This window comes from Anguilla rostrata, chromosome 13 (genome assembly GCF_018555375.3).
Source record: "Anguilla rostrata isolate EN2019 chromosome 13, ASM1855537v3, whole genome shotgun sequence".
Taxonomy (NCBI): Eukaryota; Metazoa; Chordata; class Actinopteri; order Anguilliformes; family Anguillidae; genus Anguilla; species Anguilla rostrata.
In genome coordinates this window covers 7,050,111-7,062,465 of record NC_057945.1, presented here as the reverse complement: position 1 = coordinate 7,062,465, position 12,355 = coordinate 7,050,111, and the positions used below count along the sequence as shown (strand labels likewise).

Here is a 12,355-nt window from a genome sequence, read left to right as displayed (position 1 = left end):
CTTTTTGTTTTTCAGAAACCCATGAGGTGTAAGGCAGGTTTACAACAGCACTGTTAGCTTGACAAACTCTTAGCTCCTCAGCTGCGGGAGAGCGTAAATCAAGACTCTAATTCAGTGGGAAACCGAGAAAAACAACCGAAAGAGCAGAATAATTACTATAATAAATATGTTTTCTGTTTTGGGGAGACGTGTGGCGCAGTCCGTCGGCCAGCCTGCTCTTGTGCCAAAAATGAGTCCCCACCCCACTCCCCCCCCCCACCCCCCACACCATGGCACCTTCTGCCCTGGGGTCCCTTCTCCGCTTCCGTATTTTCAGAATAAAATGAAAAACAAAAACGGAGGGTGAACTGTCCGTTCTCCGTTTAAAAAACAAAAACTTCTTCTGTTCTTAAGGTCATCAGCGGAAAAGGTTAAATGTTTGAAATACATATAATCGGGCAATCTTATGAGACGCACTTTGAGAAACTGGAAATTAAATGGGGCAGTGTGCCAAAGCTCCGTCTAGGATTAATACTGTGGGGCAAGCTTGATGTCACTTGAAACAGTGCAGATAAAGCTCTTACAAAAAGCCAGCCATTAGACCAGCATTATCAGAGCCAGATAATGGCTTTCTAATAATTGGATTTTTATGGCTTTGAGTAGCGGAAAATTGATATATGCTCCATTTTTTTGGGGGGGGGGGGGGAGGGGGAGCGAGCGGAACTCGGTCCAGCCACGCTCCGCGTTCAGGAGGAAACAGCCGCTTCACGCATGGCACTAGGCGTCCACCATTTTAGGAAGGAAACGAACGGAAAGGTTAACCTCGCGCCCCGCCCTCTTGGGTCCTTGTGCCCGGCGGTCTGCGAGCCTTCAGGTCTGTTTTACGTGCGAGTGAATCCCCCCCAGAGCGGCCAGATCGGGCCAGAAAGGGGGTGGGGGGTGGGGGGGCGTATTGTATTCAACAGGCATTCAATATCTGGCAGCACACTGATTCTATTCTTTCCCATTCGCAGGTACTTTACACTGGATAGGGCTCCACTCCTGCACTGAAGGGATTCTGAGAAACAAGAGAACTCCCTTTCCTATCACCGCCCCCCCATCCACCCCCCCCTACGGGAAACACGACTCCACAGCCAACCACAAGGTCACTTTGAAAACTCTTTACTTTCGACAAGGGCCTGTTCTTTTCTTGTCAAATGTGAGCAACTGGTATGTTTTTAAAAAAATGCAAAAACAATTTGTGGCAAAGATGATTTTAAAGGAAGGAAGGCTGCTTTCCTTTCTGGATCTGGTCGGTCATCATTCTCCATTACCTGGATACCTCTAGATAGTCAGCTTGAATGTTCAGTTCTTGTTCATGGATATTAATTTCACCTGTATCAGTATCAGTTATTTTTCCAAGGACCAAACAAACAAACAAACAAACAAAAAAGTATATATATACACTCACCGGCCACTTCATTAGGTACACCTGTTCAACTGCTCATTAACGCAAATATCTAATCAGCCAATCACGTGGCAGCAACTCAATGCATTTAGGCATGTAGACATGATCAAGACGATCTGCTGAAGTTCAAACCAAGCATCAGAATGGGAAAGAAAGGTGATTTAAGTGACTTTGAATGTGGCATGGTTGTTGGTGCCAGACGGGCTGGTTTGAGTATTTCAGAAACTGCTGATCTACTGGGATTTTCACGCACAACCATCTCTAGGGTTTACAGAGAATTGTCCGAAAGAGAGAAAATATCCAATGAGCGGCAGTTCTCTGGGTGAAAATGCCTTGTTGATGGCAGAGGTCAGAGGAGAATGGCCAGACTGGTTCGAGCTGATAGAAAGGCAACAGTAACTCAAATAACCACTCGTTACAACTGGGCGACATAGCTCAGGAGGTAAGACCCATTGTCTGGCAGTCGGAGGGTTGCCGGTTCAAACCCTGCCCTGGGCGAAGTGTCCTTGAGCAAGACACCTAACCCCTAACTGCTCTGGCGAATGAGAGGCATGAACTATAAAGCGTTTTGGATAAAAGCGCTATATAAATGCAGTCCATTTACCATTCAACCGAGGTATACAGAAGAGCATCTCTGAACGCACATCACGTCGAACCCTGAAGAAGATGGGCTACAGCAGCAGAAGACCACACCGGGTGCCACTCCTGTCACCTAATTTTTGGCAATTAGGGCTGCCTCGCGTTTGGCTTTCCAGTTCATCTCAAAGTTGTTGGGATGGGGTTGAGGTCAGGGCTCTGTACAGGCCAGTTAAGTTCTTCCACACTGTTCTTGACCAAATCATTTCTATATGGACCTTGCTGTGTGCCCGGGGGCATTGGTATGCTGAAACAGGAAAGGGCCTTCCCCAAACTGTTGGGGAAGCACAGAATTGTCTAGAATGGGATTGTATGCTGTAGAATTAATATTTGCCTTCAGTGGAACTAAGAGACATAGCCCAAACCATGAAAAACAGCCCCAGAGCAAGGGGTGTCCAGATACATACATATATCATTTTTCATTTTTCCTCTCTGCTAGGCACTAGAAAATTGAACTGATAAAGGAAATAGAACCAGTACATTTTCACACATTAACTGTTATTTATCAAGGACAGTGTGTTCTTCAACATTCATGACATTCGTGACACTTTGTACCCAAGTTAGACTAGTACTTTCATTGGTCTCAAAGTCATTTGTTTTAATGTGACTGTTTTACGGTCTTGTCTTTTTTTTTTTTACATTCTGTCATATATTTTTGTATGTGTATTCTCTTGCCCAGGTCCTCCTTGAAAAACAGATCAATCTCTGTAGTTTTTTTTTTTTTTTTTCCCCAGATGAACAAAAATGTATTTGAAAAAATTCTCTGCTAGTGTTACCTCCATTAAATGCTCCCTACTATTCACTGCACATGGACTCCCATTTACAGTGTATGAAAAATAAAACAATTAGAAGAATGCAGTACGTGGCGTGCGCTGGGAGGGCACTGAAATCACGCGTTTGAAGTGAAAACACAGCGGTAATGGCCGTACCGATTAGTGACAGGGATAATGACGAAATTGTGATGATGGTACCCCGAAGTCGGCTAAATTGCGCCAGACCGTAAGTTTCCGCTTCGAATTTCCTTTTAAAAACCAGACGACGGCTCCCGCCGCCTGAAGAGGAGGCGCTCTCCGCCCACCCCCCTCCCCCCCCCACCCCCCCCCGAGGTTGTGGGGAAGGGGAACTCAATTATGGCCGAATCAATGTGGCTGGATTCCAGGTAAACGCTCCGCTCGCCTTCCTTAAATCTGGAGCCTGACTTTTGATGGCTTGTAAAAGTTGTGTACGGCTACTAAATTGATTTTTAAAAAATGAATTTATGGCTCCCGCTTAATTTCCAGCACTATAAACCTACTCGAGTCGAAAATGATAATAATGTGATTGTAATTCCTTATACAGGCTAGACAGGGGTGGTATATGGACATGAACTCATTTAAAGAATACGTTAGCTGTATTGGGTATTAGATATGGGGTATGGGGAGGTATCCATACATGCTTCATTATAATCTAAAAAAAAACAATGTTTTGAATGATAGAGAAGTGTTTATTCATTAGCCTGCATTTTATGCTAAAAGCAGTACATCTACACGGACCTCAATCACAAGTTACTCCACTTAAATTAGTTTTTCAGTAAAGCATGCATAACACATTGCACAGTTCAGAACATTTTTCCCACTACACAGCTCTGTGTTCTCTTGACTGTGCTTGTATTCTACGCATATTAAAACAGATTGCACTGCATAGCACCTTTCATGCCAAGATCTCAAATCATTTGTTTAATGAAATTCTTGTTCATGTGCATTTGTTTGTGATTGTAATAGGAAGATGTGAGGGTGTTCATGTTTATAATGATGAAATGGAGGTGGTGTAGAACATTATCCGCAGAATATGATTAGTACATTAGCAGTCTGTCAACCTAAAATGAAATATTATTGTAATAAAACAGACATGTTCTTTCATTTACAATGCTGTGAATGCTCAAACCTGTGACTAATTATCTTTGCAGCAGAATATTAGTGTAAGCATAAGCCACCAAAAAAACAACAACAAATACACATGACCACTAAATAAACGTATAGTATGTAATTTTTATGACATGTAAAATATGTTATGAAGCATATTTTAGGCTGCTTGAGATCACATTCTCCCACCTCAATTACCTACCTGAAATTAAATTGTGTTTACAGTCCAGTAGCGATTCAGAAAAAATAATTTAAAGTAAAAGAGTGTTCAATTAATTACAGGCATTTAGCAGACGCTCGCATCCAGACCGACTTACACAACTTTTTATATAGCATCAATTTATATAGCTGGATATATACTGAAGCAATGCAGGTTAAGTACCTCACTCAAGGGTATAATGGCAGTGTCCTACCTGGGAATCAAACGTGTGACCTTTAGGTTACAAGACCAACTCCTTACCCATTACACTACGCTGACGCCCAAGTTCCCAGCTTTTTTAGCTTTGTCAACTCATATGGTTTTTCTGTGGAATTTACACTGTTCTGTTACTGCAAAGTCAATTTTACATGTCACAAAATGAGCAAACTTGCACAGCAAACGGTGAGAACTCAGATAGCACACATTGATTCTGAGACGACCATGAATAGATCACGTGGTTATGGTCGCGTGTCAAAACTCTGAAGAACCGTGCTGCCCAACCCTGTTCCTGGAGCTGAACCGTCCTTTAGGTTTTCATTTCAACCCTGATTTGGCCACACCCGATTCTACTGCTTAACAGCTCAATGAGATCTCTAGCAGTTGAATGACGTGCGCTTAGTTAGGGTGGGAGTGAAAACCTGCAGGAAGGTACAGAGTAAAATCTCCAGTGTTAAGTCAACTCTAACAGAGTACATGCGGGTCCAATAGGGACCACACGTTTTCTATAAGAGCTGAATTAACACTGAACATTTTACTGTGTAGACCTTCGAGAACGGGGTTGGGCAGCCCTGCTGTAGTGAATGGGAGATTCACGCAGACAGGAAATAATTGGTGAACGTAAGCTATGTGTCATTCTGTATCGCAATAAATCTGAGAAAAGGGACACTGCTGAGCGACGGAGCTCCTGTCACCTGCACACGGACCGCTAAGGGGAAGCTGCAAGGCAAATGGCTTCCACAGGCGACATATCTGAGAGATCAGTCGGCGAGAGACGCGTAGCTCAGTTACGTCGAAATGTCACCATGTTCAGATTGTGTGATGTATGACTGGATCTCGGAGGCTATGCCCAACACTGCAGGTTTATTTGCTGCCAGCGCAGATTCTGGTGAAGAGTTAAAGCGGTCAAACAGATTACTGTGAAGCGTTCAAGCATTCAAAGGTAGGTAAGGATTACAGAGCTGGCCTCTCATGTTACCGTAAATAAAGAACATTTTACAGTTTTCCTTTGTCTGCGAGGAAAGGGGATTATTTTTTTATTATTAATAATTTCATTAATGGTTCTTCTGCTCCATTTTCAATTCAGTTTTATTTGTATAGTGCTTTTTACTGAGACACTGTGACAAAGACGTTTAACAGTGGAAATACAAAAGAAAACGGACAGAGTGTAGCACAGTGGGTAAGGAACTGGGCTTGTAACCGAAAGGTTGCAGGTTCGATTCCCGGGTAGGACATTGCCGTTGTACCCTTGAGCAAGGTACTTAACCGAAATTGCTTCAGTATATATCCAGCTGTATAAATGGATACAATGTAAAAAAAAAAATGCTATGTAAAAGTTGTGTAAGTCGCTCTGGATAAGAGCGTCTGCTAAATGCCTGTAATGTAAAAAACCAGGCCTGAACCCCCAAAAAGCAAGTAATTGAGGAAAAAAACACCAGTGGGAAGAAAAACACTCATTTTGAATCAGATATTTACCAGTATACCTTTTCTTCAATAGTACTGTATACAGTACATATGAAAACAATTATGTAGGCCTAATATACCATTCTTACTTTGGTTTCAGTGATGTTTTAATGAGGTTGTTACTGTAGCATCTTTGTGTAGATTTATCCCTAATGTATTCAGAAAATCGAACACTTTTGTCATAGTTGTAGAATGTTCATATGGATCCAGATGCAAAATGCAGCATAACTGAGGAACTTGCTGATTTTACCAGCTTTGGACACTCAAATCTAATCTTTCATCTGCTTTTTCCTTCATAATTTCATAATCCAGGCCCATTAAATAGGCAAGCATTACATCCTCATCACTTGTTCTTCTTCTTAGAAATGAATGTGCTTATCATTGCATATAATCTTCAATTAAATTAAACATATTTTCAATTGAACACCCTTTATCTGTAATTATAAATTAATTTACATTTATCATTTCAGCCTTGTGTGCCAAGCTTCATCTCGGTCTGCAAACGTATTGCACCTCAGGATTTAAACAATGCCTTCTGACCAAATGCGTCAGCTCACTGAAGATGGTCTTTCGAACAATCTATGAGACACAGGGAAGTGTGTGAGCAAGTATTAGTGCAACTGCACTACTGTTAAAACCAGCCTCTGAGAATGTGACCAGTGTCTAAGCTGGCTCATCCCCACCGTACTGAAGCCAGAGTGAGAAATAGGAGCGTGCTTGTGAACTGAACCCTCTCGTCCTGCAGGGGGCGACGCGTACTGTGCCATGGTGTAGCATATTGAGGCGGTAGAGTAGCACAGGCAACTTGGCTTTTACCTCAGGGGTTGCAGGTTTGATTTCCACCAGAGGCATTACCCCTATAGACTTGGGGAAGGTACTTAACCAGAATGGCTTCAGTACATATCCTGCTGTATGAATGGACAGTGTGTTTAAGAATGTGAGCTGTGTATTACGCTCTGTCTAAATGAGTCTGTTAATTGCCTGAATGTAATGTGAGAATGCATCTTAAAAATTCTAAAATGGGCTCAGATACGCTACCTTTAGATATGCACCAATGGCTATGCTAGGTTTTCCATCTTCACAGAGGCTGAAGGTATGTGGAATTACAATCCATAAAAAAAGATTTGTTTGTCATAGTTGTAATTTTGTAAGGTGTCTTTTTTTCTAAATGGAAGAAAAGACTGCTTCAATGACAAGAATACTGATACAATTACATTTTGTTATCTGCAATTAGAACAACCATCTCAGATTCAAAAGCCTGGAATATAATGAATTAAATGTGGCTGATCAAAAATTCTCACAAAAGCTTGAATAGAAGGTAATTAAACCAATGTTTCTATGAACACAATTTATATGGAAATGCAAAGCATGTCTTTGTTTCTCTTAAGGATTACCTCAGAACTGAAGACAAAGCTCTGGTTGACTATTTAACTCCTCCACGCCACTGGAGTAAGGCTTCTCTGGGACGCACATTAACATAAGTGTGTGGATGGGCCCCACAGTCTGGTACCTGTTCAGGCTTTGTGCCAGTGTGTGAATGGGCCCCACAGTCTGGTATCTGTTCAGGCTCTGTGCCAGTGTGTGGATGGGCCCAACAGTCTGATTCCTATTAAGACACTGATTCCGTGTGTGGACGGAAGACAGAATGGTCACCTAGCTAAATAGCTTCCTAAACTAGATAGCCTGGCATGCCAGCTAGCTAGGTAGATAGTTTTATAAATTTACCAACTATATTCACTTTACTAACCGGTTCTTTTATGCCCTATATTCACCTTACTAATCTCTGCTTTTAAGAATTATATTTACTTTACAAATTTGCGCTTTTAATGACCATATTCACCTTACCAATCTGTGCCAAAGAGACCCTATTTTCATCCTACAAACCAGTATTGAAAAGCTCACAGAACAGAGACGGCCTATCAGTCCTCCAGCTCTTGTGTTCAGAAGTGACATATTCTAGAAATATTTCATTTTGGCCTTTATGACTGTAGTCAATGTTTAAGTCTTTATTAGTTATTAGTTGTATTCTTCCAAGTGACAGAGAATTGAGGCCTCTTTCCAAGACCCGTTAGTCTGATGAAAGCTTGCTGTCGACTGCGCCATTTCCAACCTGATCCTTGCTCCAGCTTTCTAAACGCAGAATCTAGATCCCTGTGGTATGCCTTCTGTTGCTGCTACATTCCTAATGGGGATTTCTCAGCCAAAGGACAGGAGGGACCGGGTTGCAATACCTAACCAAAAACTGTGACAGTCTGCTACGCAAATTGGATGATGGCGATTGCTGAACTGAATGTGTCATCCCAGTACTATCCCAGACTTTGTTCCAGCAACTGGTGTTAATTTTGCAGCAGTAACCGTATGCGTTTGTCTAATAAGCTTTTCTAATTGGGCCCAACACTATGAAATTGTTAATATCTTTCATGCTACGGTTGTGTTGCTCTTCTCCCATGCAGCTGTGACACTTGTATCGTCCCTGTTTTCCCCATGCATTATGCACAGTCTCCTCCAGAAGGGCACCAAGTCTGTCTTCTCTACAAACTGCCACATATCACAGACACTCAGAATGGATCGTTTCTGTCAAAACCAGATTCCTTTCCCAATTTGTGGATAGGTCCTCATCTCACAATCAAATGACCTACGGGAGCAGTTTAAGCAAGGCAATTGTCTCAACTTTTGCGGAAAGACAAGTACGCCCGATTCAATGCCTGTAGAGGTCAGGTGTTCCTTTTGATTCGGCGCAAGAGCCATTTTGTGATTTGACACTGGCAGGAAGGAGCATATCAGTAATACAAATAGGAATCGAGCAGTTTCTTCTCAGATACTCCACTTGCAGATGTCAGAACGAATCGTCAGGACAAACAAGAGAATAAATATTGAGGGTGACAGAATATTTTCACGCACAGTAAGCTTTTTCTCCGGCTACATTTCCTTGCTTCCGGCTCATTCTGGTGTCTGGAGTGGGAGTAATGACACCTTTCTGTCAGGGTGTGGTGCAGTCTTGTTGATATGTTAACTAAAAATACACCAAGTCTGTACCTTGGACCTCTTTAAACACCTGTGCAGTAGGGGTGGGCAGATCGATACCAAAAGTATCGATACTACAGATACGACATCTCGTTTTGAAGAACGATTCTAGCGTCAATAGGATCGATACCAAAAAAATGGATCAGTTTCTTTCTTCTACATTGTACCCATTTGTATCTCATCAAAGAGTAGAACTGTCTGTGCAAACAACGTTCCGTTGTCCTCATTTTCTTGTAAGGTCAGCTCAGTGGTAGAATTTCTGTTTGACATGTGGGAGACCTGGGTTCGATTCCTGACCAAAGCATGTAAAGTGCTCTGAGTAGCAAGAAAAGCACTATATATATCAGAATCTGAAACAGGTTCGTTGCCAAGTAGGCTTCTCATACAAGGAATTTGCTTTGGTCTGATGACGCATAACCATAACCATAGTGCGAGGACAAAAAAAAGGCAAGACCAGCCCTGGTGCACTTTGCTTATTTATTTTTTAAAAAAGCGCGAATCCGCAATAGCTGCGACCGAACACGCACACGCATGCATCCATGCACACACCCTCACAAAAATACGTGACCTCTTCTTTGGCTCACGACTAACCTTTTCCTGTTGTGGGTTGATTTCAGATGTGGGGTGACCGCCTGGCTGCCCCATCTCTCTGAACCCCAGCAGCCCCCTCCCCTAACTCTAGTTCTTCTCCCCCTCACCCCCCCTTTAGCTGGAATAGCCTTCGGCAATAAGTCAGGTTTCCCCACAAACTTTCCAAAATGCACCTTTTCAAAGTCCTCCTCAGTGGTTCTGCTTAACTCATTATTTCTGTCAGAAATCCTTCTCTCCCTCTATCTTGCAGGTCTTGTAGGGTTTTAACTCCTGTGGTCTTGGCTTAGTGCGCAAAATGCACTTTTGGAAGTCGCTTTAGCTAAAAGCATCTGCTGAATGATTAAACCGTTATAACATTTCTCCAGCTTTTTTGCTACAAATCCCTGGGTTTCTTATGACGACAAACATATTCAACAAACACCAGTATTGTTCATGTCTATGCTGTGCTAACCCTCCTGTTTTGGTCAGTTCGGTTTCTCAGCAAAGTCCCATGTATATGCCACAAAAAATAAACTCCAAAGTAAAACATATATATACAAATTTGCAAACCAAAATGTCTGATCCTCAGCAAAAAAAATAACAACCATCAAGAAAAAAAGGTTGAGCTCACCCAAGTCTCCACCACTTGTAGGGTCCCACGATGAGTGTGTCAACAGTCAGGGCAATCCAACGAATCCAGTTATCCACAGAAACATAAATCTTCAACCTTGTGTTACAAATGTTTTCTCAAGACTTTTTAGCAGATCTGCTACTTGAGACAGAGATAAAACTAGGCCTCTAAACACCGACTTCCTAGTTCTTTGATTGTGCCCTCCACCTTAACCAGCCACGCCCTTCCTATTGCTACCTTTTCCCTCCATTTTCTGAACTCCACCCCTTCCCTCCAACCTGTCTACTCAGAGTCCTTGATTGAGTCGGCTGAGCTCATTCTAAGAATAAGCGAATACAATTATGAGTTAGACAAATGAAAACAGATTCATTCAACACAAAACAACTCATGGAACATAAGGGTTGCACTGTAAATACAGTGAAAAAATGTTTTGTTTTTTTTTTGTCTTTACATAATGTACTGTAACACAGCTTTTTAAAAACTGAATTTGTAAGTTTTGTGAATTGTCTTACCAGCACAGGACTCCTTATGAATGACCTTATGCGGGTGGGGGGGGGGGTTTGTTAAAAGACAGTTTTCTTCATACTCCAAGGTTGAAATTTATAATATGCAATTATCAGCACTAAACTGACAGAGCTGCTGACGCTAGAAGCAATGATGAAGGAGGCAAAATTTGGGTGGGGGGTAGGGACCACTGGCCATTATCAGAACAATAAGGGCAAAGATTGCTGACACAACAAAGACCATTGTCTTCAGCTAAATTTTGCTCGATGATGATGTTATCTGTTATCGGCAACAACAAAACAAGTTGCTGACTACGCGGGGTGTTTTCATATTTAATACAAATGTTAAAACTGCTCGGTGAATCTTGATGCCAAAAAACTCTCCTCAAAGAGAGACGAGAGAACAATTAGAAAATGTAAATTAAACAATTACTGTGACACAAACAACTTTCCCAGGGAAAAATACAATGTTATCACTCTCTCTGAAAAAAAGTTGAACATTTAAATTGTGGGGGGGGGGGGGATAGGGGGTGGGCTCATTTCCACTTCTAAAGCTACTCCTCACTTTGCTAATCCAGCAGCAATTGGGAGGTATCCCCACATCACCCAAAATGGACTTTGAGTAACACAACATACATTTACATCTCGCTTCAATACGCAATTTTAATTTCCCTCTAAGCTGACATTGGATTGCATGGGATGGTACCAGTGCACGCGCTGGCTCTGGGTGTGCTTGGAGTACGTCATTTAGAGAAGGGAAATATCAGGAACTACAGGGACCAGAGCCCTTGTTCCACTTCCTGTGATGGGCTTTTTTTTTTTTCAATCACCATTGTGACATTTCCGTTGTTTGCCCTTGCATTGGTGCAAACAGTGGCAGACCTTCACCTGGCCTTACCAAAAGGTTGTATTCATGACTGCACGAAGCCGAGAAGGGGCGTTATCAGTTAATCCCCACAGTGTGCCATGGAAGCACTGACTGTATCTCTGAGCACCGGGGACGCAGATTTCAAACTGTTCACTTGCTTCACCAACACTGTCACTCACACTGTAATGCCGGCGAGTTCTGTATTTAAAAAGCTTATTTTGTGTTCAGTAAGTAGCAACTAATGTTTATGTGTACCAATCAGCTAGCAAAACAGATGAACAAGTATGCTAAAAAATATACTAGCCCAGTTAATGGAGTGAGCCAATATAAAGTAGTTTGCTACTGCTGGTTGTTCTGCAGCCTTCAGTTGTTCTTGTTTCAGTGCAGATTATTTAAATGAATGTTTTTCTACTTTTATGCCCATATACAGGCAAGTGTTCAGTAAACCTTTACTGAAATGTATACTATGTATAAATGTATTCATACAAAACTGTGTTTTGCCATTCAGAAAAGACAACATATACATCACGTGCGTGCACACACACACACACACACACACACACTCACTCACAGACACACGTAGTCTAACTCTAAGAAGCACATAACCTCTGTGCAATAGTTCTGTCCTTTGCATATCAATCATCTCTCACTGTTATAATAATTACTGACCATCGAGTTCAAGTGATGCATACCAATATTCTGTAATACCAATATGTGAGTGTATGTACAGTAGATGTATGTGTGTGTTTATGCAGGTGTCTGTATGTGTATGTGTGTGTGTGTGTACTTGTGTCTGTATGTGTCTGCATACATGTGTGTGTTCATGTATGTGTGTAAATTTATGTGTGTGCATGTGTGTCAATGTGTGAGTGGATGTGTGTTTATGCAGGTGTTTGTGTGTGTGTGTGTGTGTGTGC

At 42.0% G+C, this 12,355-nt stretch overlaps 1 long non-coding RNA gene across 1 annotated transcript in view; it reads right to left on the bottom strand.

The window, feature by feature from the left end:
• Positions 1–10,325, bottom strand: part of LOC135238397 (uncharacterized) — a 46,107-nt gene extending 35,782 nt beyond the window's left edge. Inside the window, exon 1 of the long non-coding RNA XR_010325104.1 lies at positions 10,068–10,325. This is a non-coding gene — a long non-coding RNA (uncharacterized LOC135238397). The remainder of the gene's footprint in view (positions 1–10,067) is intronic.
• Between the last annotated feature and the right edge of the window lie 2,030 nt (positions 10,326–12,355).